General features: G+C 37.2%; 1 protein-coding gene across 1 annotated transcript in view; it reads right to left on the reverse strand.

The window, feature by feature from the left end:
• Positions 1-19,213, reverse strand: part of dok4 (docking protein 4) — a 55,073-nt gene extending 35,860 nt beyond the window's left edge. Inside the window, exon 1 of the mRNA XM_079810827.1 lies at positions 19,094-19,213. The gene's annotated coding sequence lies outside the window, so the exon portion shown is untranslated. The remainder of the gene's footprint in view (positions 1-19,093) is intronic.
• Positions 19,214-25,029: the final 5,816 nt, after the last annotated feature.

Below are 25,029 nucleotides of genomic sequence, written 5' to 3' on the forward strand. Positions count from 1 at the left end.
TTTGTGATGGTTGTTCAGGAGTCTCTTGTTTGTCCTGAGCAGTTAAAGTGACAAATATTCTTTAGAAAAATCCTCCAGGTCCGGCAAATTCTTCAGTTTTCCAGCATATTTTGCATATTTGAACCCTTTCCAGCAGAGACTGTTTTGAGATCCATCTTTTCACACTGAGGACGAATGAGAGACTCAAACAAACACAACTATTAAAAAAAGGTTCAAACATTCACTGATGCTCCAGAAGGAAACATAATGCATAAGAGCCGGGGGTGAAAACGTATTGAATTTGAAGATCAAGGTAAATTGTACTTAATTTGTCTTCCGTGAAACATGTAAGTATCTTCTGTTGCTTCTGAAGGGCAGTACTAAATGAAAAATAAAATATTTAAACCAAAAAAAAAAAATGGCCATCTTCATTCTGTTCAAAAGTTTTCACCCCCTTGGCGCTTAAAGCATCATGTTTCCTTCTGGAGCATCAGTGAATGTTTGAACCTTTTTAAATTGCTGTGTTTGAGTCCCTCAATCGTCCTCAGTGTGAAAATATGGATCTCAAAACCATACCGTCTCTGCTGGAAAGGGTTAAAATATGCAAAATATGCTGGAAAACTGAAGAATTTGCAGTTTAACTGCTCAGGACAAACAAGAGACTCATGAACAACCATCACAAAACAAAACAAAAATAGCTGTGGATCATCCAGGTAACAACACACTGTAATAAGAATCAATGGTTCATAAACTTTTGAACTGGGTCATTTGAATAAATTCAGCTACTTTTTTGTCTTTTGTACTAAATGTAAACATCTTTTATGTCAAATATCTTATTCAAGACAGTACAAAATAAAAAATAACATGCATTTTGTATGATCTCTCTTATTTTGTTAAAATTATTCACATTTTCACAGATTCTGCAAGCAGTTCATTTTCTTGCAACTGTAATAGAACAAAATGCAGGGGTCTCAAGATACGTTTTTTTAATACTGAATTACATTTAACTTAAAACACGTTGGGTGCCAATTCTGCCTCAGATAGAATGACAAATTCAAAGGATTGCTGTGGCCAGTGATTCAGTGATATGGAAATAAAACTATAAATATATGCATTTTACGGCCAAATCTTATATTGACTACTCAATGATTTCCACAAAATTGTCAGCCACAATAATGAATTTTTTTTTAATTAATTGTGAATACTTTTATGTATTTGGCCGATTCATTTATATTGTATTGAAGGCATAGATTTTTATCAGTTCATGACCTTTCTGTTGTTAGCGCCATGCTTGTACTGTTTGAGACACAGGAATGCTGTATTTGAATGATAATGTGATTAATTACGATTAACCATACTAATTTGATTAAGTATATGCTAATGCTTTATAAAGTATAATCTAATTTGAATGCTAATTTGATTAGTCAAAATATGTATTTTATATTATAATATTTTATATTATCGATTGGCAGCCCTAATTTAAGTTGATAATTTGCTCAAGTTCATGAGAGACAAGAGAAAAAAAAAAAGAGACATGAACCTTCAGTGTTTGTGTGCATGTAAGAAAGTGAAGTTTTGAATTGAGAGTGAGATCTTATTGGGTTGAATTCCACTTATTGAATGAGAATAAAAAGGCTCACACAGCAGCGTCTATCTTGAGTGGCTGTCTGGTTTCCGACACTGTGCAGAGCCACTCTATGAGTCCAAAGCCCATCTGACCTCAAGTGTCGCTCTTGTCTTAGACAACCTCCAATAAATGGGACAAACACACACACACACACACACACCTACATGTACACACTTTCAAATCTCCCTAACACTGCTTCAGAACAACAACAAATAAAAACATTTACATTTCATAAAATTACCTCAGGCATAAAAGGAGAGGAAAATCTGATAGAAAATCTTGCTATCATCTGAGAGACATTTATTGGTTTTTAACTTTATAAGCTTTTTATGCTGGGAACGATTAAACACATTTAAACATTTTTAATTTTAAAGAGACGTTTCAATAACATGCAAGCCGATCCCGGTCTTCCGACTTTCCTTAACAGCACTCCAGTGTATACACATTACAGATAAATAGTGAGGGATGGGAAAGTGTAAAAGCAGTCACTGTGTTGTGCAAGAAAGAAACATTATGAGAGATCTTGTTTAGCCATGTAATATTTTCTGCTCCAAACATCAATTTTTCTGTTTCGTTGTACAAATTGCTACCAAACCACAGCAAAATATATCCTGGTGCCACAGTAAAAACAAACATTGAGGTGTACACGAGTTTGTGTGTGAGTGTTTTAGAGCTGCACAATTTTCTCCCACAATTCTGAATAGACAACTAAACAAATCACGTAATTTACTAGACATTCTGACAAAATGTTAAATGCTGTAGTCTTTAAAAAATTATTTGATTAATTTGAATTATTATTATTACTATTTTTTTAATGATTTGAATGACTCACTCAAAGTAAATGACTCACTCAAAGACTTTACTGGATGAAGTTTTTTTTTGAACGAATCTCTTAACCCTCCTCCTTCCCCATTTCATTTTGATAATATATTTTTTTTCTATTTTTAATATACATTTTTGAGTTTTTTGTTGTTGTTTTTTTTACCTTTAAATGACCATTTTTACCTTTAAATTACCTTTATTTAAGCACATTCTGTCACCTTCAATTCAAAATAATTCACAATTTCATGCATAACCCTTTTAATTCAGCTCAAAATATCTTACATTGGGTGTCTTTGCCGACCTCTTGTGGAAAAAAGATAATAACATATTTCATTACTCTTGCCACTAGATGGCATATAGCTCTTTATGGAGCAAATGAGCTGTTCCGCTGGGTCCTAAAGTCAGTTCGTCTTCAGAATGCATTCAGATACACATGTAGACATAAAATCATTTTTGAATTTTGTACAAAAATGTGTACAAAAGCATTCCTTGCATTCCATTCATTCCTATGGGGGTCAAATTGAACCGCGAGGGAATTATGTGTTACTTTTTTAATTTCAGCCACAAAACTTCTCGAATCCAGTCAAATTTTTTGGTGCATTTGTGGTTCAAGTTTGATAAAAGTTCTAGACCACTTCGATGAACTCTTAATTTTTTATTCAGAATGACCCAAGGGAAGGATGAGGGTTAAATGAATGATTCAATGACAATTACATTTTTTAATCAGTCACTTGTCGCCACCTACTGGTGGAATGCAAAGTACTTTAAAAAGGTGATTTACTCGATTTTGATCACTACCGTAGACATCAGTTTTTATATCCCAACTATAAACTTTTATCCCAGTACTTCTGTGATCATTTGAATCATTGAATCATTTGAACAGAGAAATAATGGTTGAAAAGACTGTTTTACCTACACATGACAACTGCTCTCTCTGGGTCAGCGGCAGCATCAACTCGAACTGATGTCAATTAGGAATGCGATCACGTGGGTGTTTGAATCATGATTGCGATATTTCAATTAATTGTGCAGCTCTAGTGTTTTGAAGCATCGGAAATGTAGGAAGAGTTTATTATACAGTACATGGACAGTATATTAATATCTGAACCGCCTGAAGCAAGTACTAAAACAGATTATCGGAAATGTATTAGGCTCAAATTTACCTAGGCCTACTACAATTCAAGAAAATGTCATTATACATGGAAAAAGAGAACAATCCCACACATAAAACGCTTCCTAATGTTTTCATTTGTTATGCAAGGCTTTATCTTTGCCCTTTTTCTTAATCTCGCTCTCATGACTGCACTTCTGACACAAAGAAAGCAATTTTGACAGAAACCATCTCCACTTCCTCCTGTTTAGCCTTTTCCCATTGGAAATAACTAATGAAGGGGCAAATGAAGGTGTTATGACAGCCTAGAATTTATCTCGTCATCGCACAAACAGCATGAGATGAATGAACAAAGAGGTGACTACGAGAAAGAGACCTGGGCTCAGAGAGAAACAGAGAGAGGGAGAGAAAGCATATTTCAGATGGATCCAAATCCCCAGCATTGTTGTCACACAAAGCAGGCATTTGGCTAGGCCATTGGCTTCGTCTAGCTCCTGTGGAGCTGAGGTAGTCTGTCTGAAGTCTCTCTGTCACTTCCTTTTCTCATCTCTGGTGGGCATTTGCTTTGACTGTTGAGACACAACCGAGTCTGGATTTATTCTGAGCAAGTCCTTTCATTAAAATTGCTTTGTACACAAATTTGCCTCTACCAGTCATGTATTTCTGATGAAGCTATGAATAAGTCAAGAATACTGAGGCAGGCCAGCTCAGATAGCAAATTCCAAGTGACATTTCTAGTTAACTAGGCCTAAACGAAGAGTTATCCTAATTTGTCGGCTCTACGGGGAGGATGAGCGAAGGCAGAGATTTGTAAGGCACTTTTACCCCTTTTCCACCAACACGGTTCCAGTGCGGGTTGAGACTGCAAAGACGCGATGAGTCAACGGCTGGTTTCACTCTCGCAGAGCATCAGCCAAACGCCTTGAAAGACACCTTAATTTAACAACTTTTCCCTCTGTATATTTCAACAGTCAGTTTCTTTTTCTCTGGTTCTTGGCACCACTGCAACATGTTCAACAGCTGCCAAACTAGAAACTGCCAAAGTATGTCAACTTGTTTTTTATGATACATTTCTTTTATGAATGAAGAGTTTATATTGTTGGACATCAAAAACATGATGTTTATAAATAACACAACATTATAAAACAAGAACAATAAGAGATTATGAATTGCACACACACAGACAATGACTACAATAAACATTTAAAAGACAATAGCACATAATGGGGTTTTGGTAGCACTTTATTTTACAGTTCTGTTCCGGATGTACATATGTACTTATTATAGCAATTACAATATCAGAGTTATAACTAGGTAGTATTAACCCTGAACTGACCCCTAAACCCAACCTTAAAGGGTTAGTTCACCCAAAAATGAAAATTCTGTCATTAATTACTTACCCTCATGTCGTTCGACACCCGTAAGACCTCCGTTCATCTTCTGAACAAAAATGAAGATATTTTAGTTGAAATCCGATGGCTCAGAAAGGCCTCCATTGGCACAATGCACGTTACACTCTCAAGACCCATAAAAGGTACTAAAGACGTCGTTACAAAGTCCTTCTCACTACAGTGGTTCTACAATAACTTTATGAAGCGACGAGAATATTTTTTGTGCGCAAAAAAAACCTAAATAACGACTTATATAGTGATGACCGATTTCAAAATAATGCATCATGAAGCTTCAAAGCGTTATGAATCAGCGAGTCGAATCATGATTCGGATCGCGTGTCAAACCGCCAAACTGCTGAAATCAGTTGACTTTGGCGATTCAAACCGCTGAATCGATTCACTGATTCATAACGCTTCGAAGCTTCATGATGCCTTGTTTTGAAATCGGTCATCATGATATAAGTCGTTATTTAGGGTTTTTTTGCGCACAAAAACTATTCTCGTCACTTTATTGTAATTATTGTATTGTATTAACTCGTCAAGTTATTGTAGAACCACTGTAGTGAGATGGACTTTGTAACGACGTCTTTAGTACCCTTTATGGGTCTTGAGAGTGTACCGTGCATTGTGCCAATGGAGGCCTTTCTGAGCGATCGGATTTCAACAAAAATATCTTCATTTGTGTTCCGAAGATGATCAAAGGTCTTACGGGTGTCGAATGACATGAGGGTAAGTAATTAAATGACAGAATTTTCATTTTTGGGTGAACTAACCCTTTAAGCTTTGTAGTTACCTTATATGACCAGTACTTTCTTTCGTAACTAAACTAGGTACATGTACTGTAAAATAAAGTGTAAACGGGGGTTTTAGTGCCTCTCTGTACTGTCAAAACCACAAATGTAATGGAATAAGAGTAATACCATGGTAACTCTTTATAGGCAAAAAAAAAAAAAAGCTTATATTAGCCAAAAGTCAGTTTTTACATCTATTATGCCATATTTTTACCCAATAATGCCACTTGAAGAAAGAACGAGCATAATCGTTGAGAAAATATTATAATATCTAGAATTTGTTTAGTTATTCCAAGCATTATAAAATTATAAAACGCATTAAAAATATATATTTTTGTTCTGAACAGTAATTTTCATTTCGGTGCATTACTACTCCAAGGTACATCAACATCAACAACAAAAAAACATGGTATTGCTAATGTCCTAAAAAAACAACTGGTACTTTTTTAAATGGTTTAGTGAATGTTCTCCTAAAGTATCTTTTTCGGATAGCTCTGATGAGTTTGCCAACAAATTAGTTATGTTTTCCAATTTCTCTCTAACTGAATCTTACTCAAACAGTGTTTTTGTCTGTCGTTCTTGTTCGTTTTATGTTCGCTCTCTGTCTCACACAGATGTGCCCTGACAGCCTTGCATGACTGAGGGCGAACAGAGAAAGAGATGGAGAAGATGAAGGTAGCAGAAATGAGACAGACAGATCGTGAGATACAGAAACAGGGGCTGAGGGAGGATGTCAGAACTTGGGAGATTGTTCACGTCAGCATTCTGCAGCTTCTGGCTTTGAAGAGTCTCTCTCATGGCAGGCTGAAGTGACAGACACGCCTTGAACAGAAAAAACGTTCAAGCCACAATTGGTCATAAATCAGTGTGTCGAGAAAATGAAGGAAAGATGTATGAGAAAGAGAAGAGGAGATAGTTGTTGAGACATTTACATGCTCACTATTTAGCTTTGTTTGTAAAGCAGGCTTCTTCACAGTAGCTGATAACAAACACCTCAGCGCTAGCCTTATCTGAACCTGCAGCTGTCACGTCAGATGATATTTTGAAAATTCTAAATATATGCTGATTATTTAAACGTAACAAACTTTGCGGACACTGAATTTTTTTTTAAGGGCTTATTGGTCATCAAGTTTCCTAAAAATCTTGCCTTGTTACTTGCAGATATGAGTGTCTCGGATTTAAAATTAGGTTAGAAAAATAGCATATAAGTTCAAACGGTCTTTCAATGAATCAATTCAAAACTGATGCAACACTGCCCTCTAAAATGTTCATATATTAAAAGAACACGCTGACTTTTTGGGACTTTAGCTTATTCACCGAATCTCCCAGAGTTAGATCAGTCCATAAATACCATTCTCGTCTCCGTGCGTGCCATAACTCTGTCTGACACACACACCACTAGCCTAGCTTAGCACAAAGACTGGAGGTAAACAGCTCCAGCTAGCATACTGCTCAATAAGTGACAAAATAACGGCAACATTTCCTATTTACATGTTGTGATGTGTGTAGTTACATCGTGTACTAAGACCGACGGAAAATGAAAAGTTGCGATTTTCTAGACCGATATGGTTAGGAACTATTCTCTCAATCCTACATAATGATCAAGGAACTTTGCTGCCGTACCATGGATGCAGTGGAGCAATGATATTACACAGTGCTGAAAATAGTCCCCAGCAGCAAGCAATGTGCAAGCAGGTTGTCACGCTGGTTATGTGGCCTATTTTCAGGGGCTGTGTAATATCATTGCGCCGCTGCACAAATGGGACGGCACAAAGTTCCTTGATCATTATGCAGGAATGATAGAATAGTTCCTAGCCATATCGGTCTAGAAAATCGCAACTTTCATTTTCCGTCGGTCTTAGTACACGATGTAACTACACACATCACAACATGTAAATAGGAATATGTTCGCAGTATTTTGTCACTTATTGAGCAGTGGGCTAGCTGGAGCCGTTTACCTCCAGTCTTTGTGCTAAGCTAGGCTAGTAGTGTGTGTCAGACAGAGTTATGGCACGCACGGAGACGAGAATGGTATGCATGGACTGATCTAACTCTGCGGGATACGGTGAATAAGCTAAAGTCCCAAAAAGTCGGGGTGTTCCTTTAAAATGTTCATATAAAATATTACAATTAATTACATTGAATTTTTTTAATTTGTGCGTAAAATGGGGGAATTAATCCATTCATTTAGTTGAAAATGTCTTTACATTTAAACATTTACATTGATTAATTTACATTAAACATTTTGAAATATATATATATATATATATATATATATAATATTTTTTTTTAAAATAATTATATGAAAAATAAATATAATTATATACATAACAAGGTGACCCACACAACTAGGTGAAATGAAAGCATATTTTAGGATTATTATACAGTGCACAAATAAAATTCAACAGTAGACTTTTATAATCACTCTTGACAGTGTATTGTGAAGCCTGCTCTTATTTACAGCACTTTTCACAATACGTGTTGTGTCAAAGTAGCTTAACAGAAAATGGGACGGAATTGCACTCTGACAACAACAACAACAACAAAAAAGCTTATATTTAGCTACAAGATGGAAAACCAGACTCATCCTAAGATGACAAAAGAGAGATCAAGATGACAAAAAAAAGTATATAACAGACTCCCATGTAACATGAAAAAGGCGACAAAACCATACACGAATCCCCGACCTGTTGCTAGAGTTCTACCATCACCCATAATTACTTCAGTTACATACATTTAAAAACAATAAAGAAAAAAAGGCCTAATGTCATATTCCGGTCTCATAACTTCCCAGTTGATTTATGGGATGCAGCATAACAGCTGAGCATTAGAGGAAAAAGAGAGAAAGATACAGAGGGAGAGACAGCAGGAGGAAATGCGTTCACTATTCATTTGTTACAGAGGGAGTGCACGAGGGCACAACTTATACACAAAAACAAGCCGCAAGCCACATCTCTATCTCTGTCATAAATTATAGATGTTGTCTGATGTCTCCTAACTGCTGTGAGGCTCTCAGGGGGCCTTCTCAGCGGCAGGCCTGGCAGAAGAGCTGAACTTATAATACAGAGCCTCACCCTCTCAATGTCAGCTCCAGCACAGGGAGTGCTGCTCAAAAGCACAGGTCATGGACTTGTGCAGCAGTGATAAAACATAACTGTAAGATCAGCACACTTTATTCATTGTATGCTTTTAGTATGCTTTACTTAGTAGTCCTTGCTAAGGAAATATCACTATAACTATTGCACAAAACTTTTTATACTTTTTTTTAGAGTACCGACAACATGTGAGAAGTGAGGGAACGCTACAGATTTAAATATAGAAGTGCCGGTACTGTGTACCGGTGTGTACCAGCCCACTTCGAGCACTTACGACTCAGAACACCATACGACTCAGAACACCATAGTATCACGGTGAGGAGTTGCAAAAGGCCATGAAAGAAGAGTGCGTTTTATAAGACATCTGTACCCTGGCACAGGGCTGGGTAGTATGACGATATACATAATATACCATGGTATATCTATCATCAGAGATTTTGTTATATCTTGAATATATAACACTATATAACACTCATGAATAAGAATATAAAGAGCGGGAAGTGCTTGATTTTAAAAAGAGTTATTCACGCAATATATTCAGAAATAGAACTCGGTGTGGTGCTTGAGCTGACTGGGACACTGCCAAAGTGCGTGCACAGAAAGCTGCCTCTCTCAGAAGGCGATCGCGAATTAGGGACATGCTCGATGTTAAAAAATGTTATTACGCACAATAAGCAGTGAAAAAACTCAATGCAGTGCATGCGCTGACTGACACAGCGTAAGCGCGTGCACAGAAAGCCGCGTCTCTCAGCATGCGATCGCGAATAGTCAAAATGCCAATCGTTTATGTCAATTTGCCCATTGTGTGGAGTATTCATGTAAACACAGACGGTTATGTCTGAAGTGAAAGTAGACAGTCGGGTGTAAACCGGATGTTTATCAGTATAATGGACCTGTGTGATTGGTCTTAACGTGACAGCAGCCTAATGTCCCTGCTGCTTTGTGTCATCATTGTAAATTAAACAAAAGAGAAAATAACACTGCTTTTTTACATTTCATGATTATTACATTTCTACTAATTCTAATTACATTTTACATTTGATTATTACATTTCTACTAATTCTAACTACATGTTAAATAAACCTATTGTACCTGAAAAACTTAATTTGTTGAATTCATATTTGTTATATTGTATTTTTTCCTATTGTTTGTAATTTGCTTCTTTTTTCTTATTTTAATAACAGAAATGAGATCACATTGTGATATATAGAAATCTATATTGTGATATATAGCGTTAAATCAAATGTCTTATATCGTGAAATAAGAATTTGGTCATATCGCCCACCCCTTCCCTGGCAAGTGCATTATAATTTTGTAGACTTTGACGACATCTTGAGGCATCACTGTTTATAATTAACTGGCCCTTTACATTAACTAACCCAATGACAAGATTACTTTCAACACAGGAAGCACTGACATAAACAGGAAACTGCAGTTCGGCAAATCCTTTTCAGCAGAGTCAGCTGATGAGACCGTAGAGAAATAACATTACAAAAGCTTTATAGAAGCACTATATTCAGCTGGAACATACAGACATGCACCATAGAAGCACAATAATAAACCTGGATATACAGACATACAATTTAGAAACACTATAGTCAGCTGGACATATAGACAACCACTACAGAAGCACTATATATACTGTACAGGTGGACATACCATTGGATGTATACTATAGATACACTGTGTGTTAGTTGAATGGTGAAAAGTTTTTTTTTTTTTTATACTATCAACCTATCGAGATCAAATCAGCATATTGCACAAAACAGAAAGAGAGGGGAAAGGAGGCCACTTTTCCTATATGGTGTGCTGTACTCGGGCACAAAAACCTACACTTTCTCTCTCTCTCTCACACACACACACACACACACACACACACACACACACACACACACACACACACACACACACACACACACACACACACACACACACACACACACACACACACACACACACACACACACACACACACACACACACACACACACACACACACACACACACACACACACACACACACACACACACACACACACACACACACACACACACACACACACACACACACACACACACACACACAAAGCTCATTTGGTCCCTCAGCTGGGTCCTCTGTCAGGGTCACAGCCATTTACTCGGTCCCATCCATCAGCACAGACTACACATGATCGTTACCCACACACCCACCCTCACAAATACAGCTCTTAGCCTCAGATATATTCTCATAAACACCAATGCACACATCACTCTTAATTGAATGCCTAATATGCCGAAAAAAATCTCGGTTAATGTTTATTCTCTTGTTACATTCAATTATGAATGACATGAAAAAGCTAAATTTTGCACAAAAAAAAGTAGTAGTTTGCATCACTGAAATACTACTGTTGGTCGTTTCCCTTTTTTTTTTTGTACAACAGTTGTCAAATATGAAAAGTTTAGCTACTTCTTACCACACACACTCTTTCGGGTCATGCTGGTATTCCTGCTCGGCTTGTGGGAACAGTACAGAATATCCCAACTTCTTTGATTAAATTGTCCATCTCAAACATTTTGACATTGAGGAGTTCTAAAAGCCTGCTGAAGAGACCATCCTAAAATTTTAACTTTCACTTTTTGTCACCCTAACCACAGACATCTGTAGATAGGCGAAGTTCACTGCTTTCTTTAGAAACTAATAGCAATTTGTCTGTAAGGTTCTCTAATGGTCAATAGTATTTATTATTAAATGTATTAATAATTATGAAGAGCTTTAAACAAGTTAATTAGTATAGCGGGTGAATTACTTATATGTAATTCACCCGCTATATTGCTAAATGTACCGGGATAACCTGGCTTTTCTTGAGACTCCCCTGCTTCACAGCATAGTAATGATATGATAGAGCCCGTCCGCACAGTGATGTGATTGGTTACAATATAGTTTGTGATGTAGAGACAAGGGGCGATTTCAAACCACGTTTTTTCAAACCACTGTCTTTGGTTCACTGCAGTTAAAGAGAAAATACTCAGCAATTGTGTTGACTTACAAATTTGCACATGGTTTTGTCTTAAAGCTACACTGTGTGATATTTTCCCCCATCTTTTGGTGAAAAGGTATATGACATCCAGTGAATTTTAGTTTCTGTTCCTCTCAATTCCGATTTCGTTTCAACTCCTACGGTGGCCGTTTTAGTCCAAGATTAACATGGCTTCCAGTTCGACCTCGTCCACATTGGACACGGTGCCTGTGGGATATTCTGTGCGCAGTGGGGTGGTTGGAACTCAACTGGCCTAATTATTCGGCTAGAAAGAACTGCAGCTAATCCAGAGTGAACTTTGATGATAGTAATGTTTATTCAGTCATCCAATTGCAAGGCATAAACAGGTTTGCGTGGATATGTACATAAATGTGGTTTCTGTGAGAGAACAAATAAGGATGGTAAATATACATGATAATGACATGACAGAAGATACACAGTTAAGAACTGTATAACTATACTTATAAGTTACATTTGTATAATGTAACCGTAAACCAGAGCTTATTGTACCATATATAGGCGCTAAATGCAGCTGCATTAAAAGGAGCGGAGCTGCTGCTGCTAACAAGCGGTGTCGGATTACAAAAGTGTGTGCGCAGCTTTAGCACTGCAGTGCGCTCTGTATAACAATTGTTAATATGCCGATCAGACCTGATACATATTTCCATCAACATACATTACAAGCAAATATTTTCCATAAACGAATAAACATTGTTGATAACAAAATAACTGAATGATTATTCAAATAGGTGAGTATTACGCTATTGTATGTTGACACAAAAATACTTCTGAGGTGACATCAACTGAATTACGCGATGACACACTGTGAAACACATCTACAATGACAATAACTAGTATTACTTACGGAGTTATTAACGCACAGAAATACCACACAAGGAAAAACAGACTTTTGAGGAATAAACAAGCCAGGAAAACTCTGTATAACTGTTACTGGACACTGCTGAGATGAAAACTCTCTGCGCATGCGCATCGTATGTATAATACGCCATAAAGTGTGTATCATATGCACGCGAAAAACGGCGTGATTGCACACTCGTATTATTTATACGCATTTTCGTGAGATCGGGCTTGATTTGGCTTATGTGCGATTATGAAAGCGCAAAGGCTGCGATTTTAATTACATAAATAAATGCCCAGAGTGTCAGTGAAGAGCGGCTCTGTGATCAGGAGTAAACGCTGCTCCGTCTGAAAGACTGCGAGTTTGAGCAACATGTGTCAAACATCTTCACAAACTAGTAATGCGGCGGAGCGTTCATAAACCTGTTGTCCAACCAAATACAACGTTTAAAAACATGTTTGAACTCACTTCAAGCTGATGTGGCTTCTTATCACAGAATGTCAATCAGCACTGAATAGGCTACTTTATTATTTTGAAAATACCCGAGAAGGCTTGAAGAACTCAAATACACCATATCTTGTCGCAGAAGTATTATCTTCATGTTTAATCAGTCAAAGCGTTTCTATCTTGGTTTTATTCAGCCTACAGCGTGAGCTTCACATCAGGGATTTTCTGAAAACAAACGATTACTTCTCTGGCGCAAATGTGCCGTTTCTGCTCGAGGGCGCCCTCTTGCCTCCAGTATGAATGAAACTTTTGGGTAAAAAATAAAGAATAAAACTTCTCTCTAAATAAATTTATATGACAATCCATATGTTTTTCTTTAATGTACAGGAGTTTTAATCCCCACAGTGGATGCATAAGAGGCTCATATTTCATATTAAAGACATAGACTTTAAGAAATTGATATCACAGATAAAAAGCACAGATTTGTATAATAATACATTGTTTTTTACAATAAATCCTTAGACCTTTCTAATGATTTTTAGTCACAGGCTGTCTGCATACTAACAGGTAACCCATCATTTTTTGTTTTCTTTAAAATATAAATATTATTATTATTATTATTATTATTATATGGTTATATTTATTCTTAAATGCTCTATTTAAACTTTTTAATAATGAATGTTATTGTAATAGTAATATTTCTTATTTTTATTTAGCAATAATAATAATAATCATAATTATTATTAATAAAAATAATCATTATTATTATTATTAGTCACATTAATATATAAAACACAAAATGTTATATACACACACTTTTCATTTGTAAAAATTAATAAATAATAATAATCGCATTTTAAATCGCAATTAGATATTTCCCCCAAATCGTGCAGCCTTATCTTAAAGGAGCTGTATGTAGGACTGTGGCCAAAACTGGTACTGCAATCACTTTCAAATGACTGTTGAGCGGTGTATCCCCTCTCCCCCTCCCCCTGACTCGAGGCTGCCAGATAGGCTGCAGGATCCAGCAGGAAGGTAGGCTGCTACACGGAGCTTTCAATGGCAAGTGACGAGACGTACACAGTTTTTTTTTCTTTCTGTTAATTATGTTTATGCTTCAAGAGCGATGTTTTGTGAAGTAATTATGAATCGCAAAAATTTATTTATGGCGATTAGCCAAATATAATCGTAAATATGAACACTCGTATGTGACAGTGCATTCCCACATGAAAAAATACTATAGTATATTATAGTAAAATTACAGCAAAGCTAAATAAGATAAGCAATGGTCATACAGGTCAACTTGCAGCATGTTTTGTCCACTATATATGCGAAGAACGAATGAGGAATCATTTTTACCGAGGTAACGTTAGGCTACTGTCTCAAATACGTTTTCACATTGCCATAATAGGCGTGCTAATGTTGTTTTCCTCAGCGTCCCAGCATAATGACAGAGAAACGGGCTCTGATAATGCATTACTAATGTTAGCAATGACGACTCCCCTTTTTTTTTTACCAAACAATTCCTTAACGTTACCTTTTCAATTCAATGACCCGCCTCCTCCATCTGCATCCTCCAAGTTTATAGCTGCAGCTGTGGTAACAAGAGCAGAGCTGGCAACCCGAATGCAGAAACACTACTGACTTCGTGATTGGTAGATAGGTGGAGGGTGGCGCTTCAGGCCAAAACACAACATGTCAACATCAACATCAGTTGAGGGCTGCAACTTCACTTTTAAAATGACAATATCTTGGCCGGACAACCGTTGTCAGTGATATAAGTATTTGAAATTAACATGATTTCTTAATGTCTAGTGACATATCAGGGCCATTTTATGATTAATTGAAATACATTTCTTACATACAGTTCCTTTAAAGCATATTAAAAACACCACATAGACATATAAACAATATTATTATTATTATTTTTTAAATTTACCTCCAGTCTTTGGAGTGAGCAGAGTTATGCCACGCACGGAGATGAGAATGGTATGTAGACTTATCTAACTCTGGAGGATACAGTGAATAAGTTAAAGTCCCAAAACATTGGCGTGTTCCGTCAAAATCGCGTACTGAAGATACAGATATCCATACATGTGAATCTATGGATGTGAACTCAAGGTCAACTTGGTCTGAAGTACTGGCTTTGATATTTCCATCTCCAGCTTATATAGTACATAGAGACCATTGCTAATAAGGCCATATGTATATCTATGATCCTAACAACAACCACTGCAGTGTGTAATGGAGTGCAGTAACCATTGGTGGGTATAATTTAGCCATATATGATTGGGGGTGGTATTGTGGTCTCGTCCCCCTCAAATTCTATGTTGGTTATAGCCCTGTCTAAACCCACTCATAAGCTCAGAACAAAGACCCCTTTGCGGTCTCGAAGAATATTTTGACACCTTTAGCCCTGTTAAACCCTCAAAACAAAGCATATTTTCAAAAACAAATGCTTCAATTCTTAATTAAAAAAAACATACTGTTGATATCCCTTGTGTTATGGAAATGGGGTGCATTTCAGTGTACGTGTAGTTCGATAAACACCAAACTCTTTAAATATGCCGCTCAGGCATGACAGACAGCAGTATAGGGAGTCTGTGGCGTATATGCACGCCAAAGCTCTGGGGAGGGGAGCAGAAATCCAAACAAATCAATGCAGGGCGAGCCCCGGAGAGACGGGAGCCTCCACCACCGCCAATTACTGCAGCGCAGAAACAAACACAGTGGAAGTGAACTGGAAGAGAAGGCAAAGTCTGCTGCTAGCAGGTAAAGCTGTAGTTTTGCATGTGCGTGAGGCCGGGGGAGGGGAAGAGGGGGGTCTGGATAGACTCACACAGGCAGGTTTGCTGGGTCTGGCAGTGCAGGCAGGCCACTCTGTAATTTACAGAGGTGGAATGCAGCATGCAGCCGCGGGTGCTAATTACAGAGTGTTCATCTCTCTCTCTCTCTCTCTCTCTCTCTCTCTCTCTCTCTCTCTCTGACTGTGAGCCAGCCGACCAAAACCAGCCGACTCCCACACTGCTCCGCTGTCAACTGCAACCTTCAGACAAAATGCAGGAGTGCGTGCACACACACCAGGACAGCTGTTTGGATAACATCCATGACTCAGGTGACTATCCACTCTACAAAAACCCACATAAAGATTTAATAGTATGTAAAGAGCATTGTAATAGACCCCATTACAAAGCCACTGGAAATGGACTGCCAGTACTTATAAGGCAATTCATCTCTCTTGACTGGAATCTTGTCCTGTTATGTTTGTTTTTTTTAGCAGCTACTGGTCAGGTCATATAGCATGCTCTGTTGGATGGCGCCGATCTCTCCAGTCATGGCAAGTGTATTGATGCCTGTGTTCATGGAGACCAAATTCTTTGAAATCCATCAATGAACAGCATCCCTTCCGCTAAGTGGAAATGCACTTTGTGCCCCAATTATTAATACACACATATTCAAGAACACTCCCATTACCAAAGAAGCAAAACCACACAAACGTATTCAATTCCATCACATTTACAGTGTATGCACAATGCACCTCCACAGCAACAGTGTCCGTTCTGCCCACTAATCATATTGTGTTTAATTACATGAGTTGGATTATACTGGAGAAACCCAAGGTCAGCAGGACAAGAGCCCAGACTCACTTAGGGAAACATCCACCCCTTCAGTGGTCAAATTCGACGTTACCGCTTTTTAGATGTCAACGAGACTAAGATTAAGAAAGCAGAGAGAAAAGGACGGAAGACAAACAGTTTTGCACTTGACAGGTTTGTTATGAGGTTTTGCCAGACCTCATTCACTGAGATGAAGTGCTAATTCCAATACTTGCTGTCTCATGCAAACATGGTTTGCCTACTTACTAATGTCTTTTCAAAATACGATTACAGCCTATTAATGCTTCTGTTGCAAAAATGTTACACCGAAAAATACTGCAAACAAAAATCAAAAAGAAGTTTAACCTCTTCGGTTGACTCAAGTGACAAGACTGACATTTAACTAATGGGCTTCATTCAATCACTACCAAGCATTAAATCATCAGAGTCAGGTTTAGTTTAAAGGGGTTATAGGTTAATAAGTGTTTATCCACCATAATCTTTATTGTGTCGAAAGCAGTTTACCTATGATAACACCATCATGGTAATAAGCCATCATGCTGACCGATAAGATACATTTTTTTTTTAACTTTCTATGTTCTCTACAGCCGAGGAGGATTTGCAGACTAATTTATTATGAGCTTTAGTGAAGCTGTTTATGCTCAGAGAGATAAGGCTCAGATTAAACGCTGTCCTTTATCAGCATGCAGCACATTCAAAAGACACTGTTTCAATTTAATTAATTGCCCAGAAGACAAGGTGCAAGGCAATTATTTTCCATACTTAGACATTCGTGTGAAAACATGGACAATAAGGACGGTAAGTGGGAACATATCCAGGAACAGAGCTCTTTGTTTTGCCTCTGGTTGCATCTCAAAATCTACTGATCTGTCTACCTAGACAGCTTTTTTGGTATCAGATGAGTCAGCTGAGCCAACCTGGAACATGCCTAATAATAAACCCAAAATGTAAATCACTAGATTTAGAGACATAAGCTGTGTCCGAAATTGACCACTCGTTCATTAATCCCTATTCCCTACATGGTAGTTGAGTGCAGTATATCAGCAAGGACTGAAAATGAAGTGAGTGAATTCAGATGCTGACATAGCCATCGAGTAAGTCGTGTAGGACTACCTGATGATGACCCTAGAAAATAATGAATGAATGCCTGTTAATGGCTTGTCAAGAAAAATGGCCCATTACTATGTAGGAAACAATCAGTCTAGCATGAAGAGCAGCAATATTGCAATTCATATATTATTAATCCTTAATTGAAGTTACTTTTTGTATGGGTTAGATATTTGTGGTTTTCTCTCTTCTAGCTCTTCTCTAATCGGTTTGTTGTTATCCCAGATAAGATGATGCCTTGTTTTCTTTTTTATCTGGCCTTCTAAGCTAATTTATCTTTTAAAAGTGTTATGCTCAGCATATATATAAAAAATATTAATAATGTCCTCTGAGGTCATTTTTATTATAGCACGTAGTCGCAGAAACTGTTTTTGGAATAAATTAACTATTTTAACTTTTGTTATAAGGATAAAAGCCTGCGGAGTGACATGAAAGTAATGTTGTTGTTGTGGGTAATTGTGAAATATCCGGTTAGCTAGTAAGTTATATTTAAATTTGTCTTAGACTCTGAAGTGGTATACAATAAATGACAGCACACAAAGTACAAAACAACACATAAAAATAAGCAAATAATTACTACAGTTATTATTCAACATTAATATAAATCTAACAATTTAAAATATTAATAATTGATACTGTTATGAAATATTTTTTTGTTTTTGTACCCTTTAGCTATAGTGGGACTCTACACCGCTGCTGGTGCGGAATATGAAATATAGACTACGTTTTTGACTGCTCATCTCGACTGGCCAATCAGAATTAAGTATCCTTAGTGCCGTGCAATAAAAAAAAGACTAGAAGCCTAATATAAAACAAAATCAACAAAAACAAAGGCAGTGCACAACATACACACAGAATTGTCATTTAAAGATCTGGGGGCATAATCACATAAAAATCAAGAGCTAGTCATATGAGCAGCTGAACAGACCTGTACAGCTTCATTAACTACTAGGTCTGAAGATGCATATCTCAATTAAACTATGTATCATTTCAAACACACAACAGACAAACACAGCATTAAAAAAAAACATCAAAGCGTGGGATGCTGTAGCACAAAAAGTTGTTCAAAGCAGTAAATGATAGTGATGGACATAATTAAATTACAATTTGCGGATCGCAAATTCAAACAACACCATTCTAAACTACCCCTTTCTTTCTCTGGTGTTTTGTTGGTGTGACTGAAGCAATGGTCTTGGCCTCGATACAGTACATGAACTTTCATAAACCTACCTGGAGGATGTTCAGATGAAGGTGCGGCCCCTTCCGAGAAGACTGCTGCTTTTAAAATGTGAAAATGCGATGTTTTTGCTTGTGCCCTAACTGAAAAGAAGAAGAAAAAGAACAAGCAAGTTGTCTTAGAAAAAAATGTGGTCGGACTTGAGACCTGCGGACAGTAATCCAAGTGACTCTTCTTGGTTGACGTCTAGGGTTTCGGGGACGAGACGCTGTGCATGTGGTCGGACTTGAGACCTGCGGACAGTAATCCAAGTGACTCTTCTTGGTTGACGTCTAGGGTTTCGGGGACGAGACGCTGTGCAGCGCGTCTGAATCTCAAGCAACAAACACACACGGCTGTTTCACTCTCAGCTGTCTGTCTCCAGCTTCAGCAGACAACAAAAGTCCACCCTTTACCGTAGTGTGTTGAAGAACAGTGCACTTAAAATAACGAATGCGTTTGCTTTTATTGATTTATTTAGCCTATAGCCTACGTATTTTTTGTCACAATCAGACACTGAGTAAAAAAAAATTTTTTGAATAATTTGGTAACACTAAAATTAAGTCTCATTTGTTCTCATTAGTTGATGCAAGGACAGTATTCTATATATTTTAAAGCCTTTATTAATCTTAATGTTAGTAAAACATATTTTCTGTTTGTTCATGCTAGTGCAACAAATGTTCAATGTAATAGGCTACAACGATTTAAAAAATGTATTAAATACTCTAAAATATGCTGGATTGTTTCAAACCATGGTTGGGTCAAATATGGACAAACCCACTGGTTTACATTTTTAAATTAAATTTTTTAAACCCAATGGTTGGGTGTGTCCATATTTGACCCAACCATGGGTTATAACAACCCAGCTTTTTTTGTTTGTTTGTGTACTACTGTAACGTGTTACCAATATATAATCATTTATAATAATTTTTATTATAGAACTTTATATGTAAGTTTTATTGTTTGGTCAAATTTAGCTATTAATTATAAATTGAATGTTAAGAGAGAACTGTGAAATCTGTAATGGAGAAATCGCTTTTGGAGAAATCAAATACTTAGAATGCGAAAAAACATATGCCAACATATATGTCCGAATTCATAGTAGGGGAGAGCGGGGCAAAAACACTTTTTGACTTTCTCAGTTTGTGTATATCCACTTAGGGTAGTATTTATTTTCCCTCCAAGTTAATGTCTAGTTCAATTATGTGGTTTTGTTTAATTAATACACTGTATGCTTTTGTCTTGATTTGCCCTGAAAGAATGGAAGTGAAATGTGACAACATGCCCCCTAGGTGAGGTACAGTGTAACATGTAAGGGGCACATTGTAACACGACCATATGACAGCTTAAAATGTTATTTGATCTAATAAAAAAAAAATATACAAGACGAACTAAATACAATTCTTAACTTTTTCATATAATAATGTGTGGAAAGTTTTAAATGTGTGTTACAACTAGTAGCCCCTCATTAGATTGTGCCCCGCTCACCCCTATTCGAAAAACAGTAGGTGAAAGTCCCCGGATGACCAATACTTCCACCGAGATTCGGGCTGCGTCCAAAACCTGGAAAATGCTGCCTTTGGAGGACACATTTCAAAGCAGGAAGGCACCAAGGCATGTCCGAATCTAATGTTAGCTTCACTTACTGTCTCCTGAGATACCTTCATCTGATCGATTTTTGAAGGCTGCATATTTGTATCCTTCGCTGCCTTTGATATCCCACAATCCTGTGCTTTCCATTCTGTGACAGTTGAGCTGGAAAACCAAGATGGCGTCCGAAAGTTGCGTTTGCTGGTCAGTTTGTGTGTAAATGTACGCTTTTTACCAACACCGATGTCATTTCTAGCAAGAAATTACTAATGTAGTAATTCAATATTTGTTTAGTTCTCACCAAAGCTCTCTCTATTTTGCTGTAAATCATTAAATGGTTACACTGCCTAAGAAGTCTGCCTGTTTTCGCGAGGTGCTTTCATGCACAAACGCTGCCTTACAAGCCTTTGTCTGATAAGCGAGGCAACGAGTCAGCTGCCTAGATTTTCGGACGCAGCCAGTGTAGGCTATCTGAAGTGCGCATTCGATGGACACTTTACTATCCCATGAGGCCACAGAAGAGGATTTATGAATGGAGGTGAAACGACGCAACTGACGTGACAATGACAATATGGCAGATGTAATATGTCCGGATTACATTCATTCTACACGCAATCATACTACATAGAAGGTACTTAACGGTCACAAAGTAAGTTGAAATTCACATGTATTAGGCCAACCTAATCAGACAGTACGCGATTTCGGACACACGATACACTCTTAAAAATAAAGGCTCTTTTTTGGCATATGGTTCCATGAAGAACCATAGATACCATAAAGAACTGGAAAATGGTTCTTTAGATTATTAAAATTTTCGTCACAAAATTGAGAAACGATGGTTCTTTTAAGAACTGTTCACTGAAAGGTTCTTTGGGGAATGCAGAATGGTTCTTTTGTGGCATCACTGCGAAAAGCCCCCTTTTGGAACCGTTATTATTATTATCTCTGGGAAAAAAACAAATGGTGAATAACTTTCAAATATTTGACGCCAGGCAAATCCAGTGTGTGTGTCAGCCAGGTTGGTACAATACCTTGTAAACATCTTTTCCAGTAGATAAGAAAACCTGTGTTCTTTTACTCATGGAAATTTCCTAAAGTCAGTCAATCAGATTAGAGTTTACTAGACTGAAAAAGTGCATTCTGGTTTTATGTGCAATAATCATCAGACGGTCAGTGAACGGTCAGACTGAGGCTGAGAATATCATCACTGTGCCCTTAAGCAAGGCACATAAACCCAATTAAGTTGCTTGAAGGAGATGCTATGATTTGATGTGTCAACAAAAATCTCAAATGAAGTAATCAATTTGCCAGTAAAAGCTTTCAATATAAACCATTGCCATTATACTGCTTTTATTAGCATGCAAATGATCAGTGCAATCATTCTGGGTAACAAAATATTATGTGGATACAAATTTGAAATATGGATGTTTTGTCTGTGTGCATTCTCACAGACGTCGCAGTAGAGGCGTTCGGGTGCTGCACGAGGCCCAAGAGAGCCACTCACTTGCACGGTAAATGATGGATCATTGGTGGGAGCATTCAAGTGAGTCTGCTATTGCTGATGTTGGAGTTTCTAGGCTAGATACGTCATCATCATCACTCACAATGAATGCTGATCAGTGTTTTTGAAAATGAGTTATGAACATTTGAGAAAACGGTGTCTGAACACCAAGGATTTTTGGTGATGTTGAAACTCATAGTTCTCAGTCATCAAGAAGAATCATTAAACATTCAGTCTCTAATCTCGTGTCATTTTAAGTTTTGATGTCAGAATTGATTGCCCCCAGCTGGTTTGAAGTGGCACACGCATATGGACCACTTGGGGTTATCTCAGAATTGTGACGGCAACAAAAAAAATCAGCTCTGTCCTTGTACTTGGTTCTCATGGTAACAGAGGCAGGAAAAGTGATGCACAGAAGAATGACAGCGGAGGATTACGCACCAGTATGAGGCATAAACCGCTATTATAGCAGGTAGCAAAAGAGTCAAGTTGTCAACTTTTCTAGGATTGTCACCCTGGAAAGTAGTCCTTAACAAGGAAAAAAAAACTGCACAAGCACTTTTATAATGTTAGTCATATCAGACTAATCTTAGAATTTAACATTACTGAGGGAGTATTAGCTGATTTTGGATACTAATTAGTGCATGCTTAGTTCCACTATTACCTTTGCTTTGTCATCATCAAATATTTAAACTCATAATTTAATAACTGTTAAATGCTATAGCCAATTTACAAACAAATATCATTTTTTTCATGCTATAGATTATACGACTATATTAATGGTTTCCCACACAAAGATTAAGTCTAGTCCTAGAATTAATGGCCTTTTAAACCTGATTAACAAAAATCTGCTTTATCCTAAGCAAAGACAGCAATATCCAAAAGCCGTGACCTTGTGTGGACATGTTTCGGTCCCCATAAGGAAAACAGCTTATACATCATAAGTCATGTTATTTAAAAATTTACAAATGCATATACAGTTTTCTGTGATGGGCGGGTCAGTGTAGGGGGCTGAAAGATACAGTTTGTGCAGGATAAAATCATTATGTCTATGGAAAGTCCTCATAAAACATGAAAACTGTGTGTGTGTCCCAGTGGGGACTTGTTACCGTGGGGGCCTAAATTGAGGTCCCCATGAGGAAGCAAGCTTTAATTTAAGTTCTTGAGTAGCTCTAGTCTTCCTCCAGGAAATTGTGGTCATCTGGTATGTTCTCCAAAGATTTCTGCCTCTCAATTATACACCTGTCAGTAATTCCTCCAACTGTTCAGTATCTTTTTTTGCATGTCCTCCGCCAGTCTTAAACCTCTCTCTCTGGGGTGTCAGCAGCAGTATTTCTGTGGGGTTTTTTTTAGATTCCTCTATAACACCTGTATTGAATAACTACTGTATGTCAACCCACGTATTTCACAAAACATAAGCTGATGATTCAATCTTACCTGAAGTTGTTGTATTGTTTTCATAGATGTGTGTTCATTTGCATTGACTTTATTACAAATAGATTTCTTGGCATTCCTTTGATTCCACAGCTGATGTTTGCAGTTTTTTTTTCCTTGAAAAGTTTTTTTTTTCTTTTCAGTTTTTTGTTCAGTAAAGTTTTTTTTTTAATTGCACTCTTTTTTCTCATATTGTTGGATTTGCTTGTCAATTCTTTACAATTTTAAGCTTTTATTGGTTCATTCCATGTTTTATATGCAAACTAATCTGAATTAGCACAGTTGGTTTTAAATTAATCTTATTTATTTTAGTTCAGGACTCCATAGTCCAGGTGTTAGTATAATCTGTACTTAATCTGTGTTTCATAAAACCATTTTTAAAGATATGATTAACTATTCTAGATTAAGGTCTACTCCTGTATTAATTTAACCACTGTCCGGAAAACCGCCCTCAGCTTTTTATTTAATTTAATTTACTTAGTGCTTAGATATTGGCCATTTATTGGTTATCAAAACCAAGTTTTTGGTTATCATATCGTCCAGAAGTTAATAAACAGTGCATTTCTGGTGCCAACTGAGAATGTATAAGAGAAACTCATACATCAATTGTTCTATTTCAGAGGAAAAGCAAGTAAATGAGAGGTGATTGAGAATGCAGGACCATGAATGGGGGAGGAGCAGGAGGGCCGGAATTTGTTCCGAAAAATGGTGCCGCCACACTGATAAGAGTGTGTGATAACGTTGACAGAGGGAGACAGCAGGGGACAAGAGGCAGACATGAGGGCAAGTGATGACAAGCAGAGGCTCATGCCCGCATGCACTTGCATTTATTCACATACACAGAGACGAAGCGCAGACACCATTTGTGCAACTATACTTAAAGAACTTTCAAGACATGTAGATTATTTTCTTCCAACTATGAATTTCCACATAATGCTTATGTTTTAAAATTTAAAACGTGTCTATATTGAGTTTTTATACTCTTTCACAAATGACATTTGTATGGATCATGAATTATGTACTAAAGTTTACATATTGAGTTATACACTTTCACAAATGACATTGTTTTCAGGAAATGAAGAATGAGTAGCATACAATAATGGTTTATGTTTCTTATTTTGATAGGGTTACATAACTACGCATGCAGGGTCACCACATTGTGATGCTCCTGCAATGTAAAAGTGTTGGAGTCTTAAAGTCATGATGAAGCGGAAGTAGCAACAGATCCTTTCTTCCATTGTATGTGGAGACCTGGTCCAGTCCATCGGTTGATGATTGCATGGAAATACATCTGAATGCAAGTTTCCACCTGATTTTAAGAAAGGGGGGCGGGGTTTTGGCATACTAAGTTTTGGATAACACAACACCATTTTCAACTAAAATTGGAAAAAAAATGTATGCGTTTAGGCTGTTCATTATTTACAC

Source organism: Gobio gobio (assembly GCF_949357685.1).
Source record: "Gobio gobio genome assembly, chromosome: 2".
Lineage (NCBI taxonomy): Eukaryota > Metazoa > Chordata > Actinopteri > Cypriniformes > Gobionidae > Gobio > Gobio gobio.